This window comes from Octopus bimaculoides, chromosome 14 (assembly GCF_001194135.2).
Source record: "Octopus bimaculoides isolate UCB-OBI-ISO-001 chromosome 14, ASM119413v2, whole genome shotgun sequence".
Classification (NCBI taxonomy): domain Eukaryota; kingdom Metazoa; phylum Mollusca; class Cephalopoda; order Octopoda; family Octopodidae; genus Octopus; species Octopus bimaculoides.
In genome coordinates this window covers 7,580,815-7,581,582 of record NC_068994.1, presented here as the reverse complement: position 1 = coordinate 7,581,582, position 768 = coordinate 7,580,815, and the positions used below count along the sequence as shown (strand labels likewise).

General features: G+C 36.3%; 1 protein-coding gene across 2 annotated transcripts in view; it reads right to left on the bottom strand.

The window, feature by feature from the left end:
• The window catches only part of LOC106875040 (transmembrane protein 180), a 13,817-nt gene that overhangs the window by 9,929 nt on the left and 3,120 nt on the right, over positions 1-768 (bottom strand). The gene's annotated exons all lie outside the window — the stretch shown is intronic.

The following is a 768-nucleotide window of genomic DNA, read 5'->3' as shown; positions in this document are numbered from 1 at the left end:
TATATATATGATAGGTATTGGTATCCAAAAGACACAAGGTGGCAGGTAACACTATGTAAGTGCTAGGAAGGACTGTAGTTAAACTCTCAGGTTGATAATGATATGAGTAAGGAGTCTAATGTGGGTCTTGTATGAGCATGTATATGTTATATAAAATGAGACAACAAAGCCAAGGCTGTGTGGAATTTTCAGGACATTTATAAAGAGAAAGGTAGTCTTACAGCTGTTTCTGGGATAGTAGGGATATACCTTCATCAGAGACGATATGAGAGAATTAACGAGAGGGGAAATATTAGAGTTCAATATAAGGAGTTATTTTGGAAAAGGAAACAAATAAGGAGAAAATAGGGAAATGAATGTAGAAATAAAAATAAAAATGTATAAAGAAATATGAACTCCTATTGGAATTTACATACCACAGACAGGAAGTGCTTCTACCACTTCCACACACCAATTTCCTTGGATAATGGAACTGCAACTATAACATCTTTATACATTTTTATTTTTATTTCTACATTCATTCTCCTATTTCCCTATTTTCTCCTTTTCCAAAATATCTCCTTATACTGAACTCTAATATTTACCTCTATTAACCATTTCACATCATCCCAGAAACAGCTGTAAGACAGCGAGCTGGCAGAATCGTTAGCACGCCGGGCGAAATGCTTAGCGGTATTTCGTCTGCCGTTATGTTCTGAGTTCAAATTCCGCCGAGGTCGACTTTGCCTTTCATCCTTTCGGGGTCGATAAATTAAGTACCAGTTATGC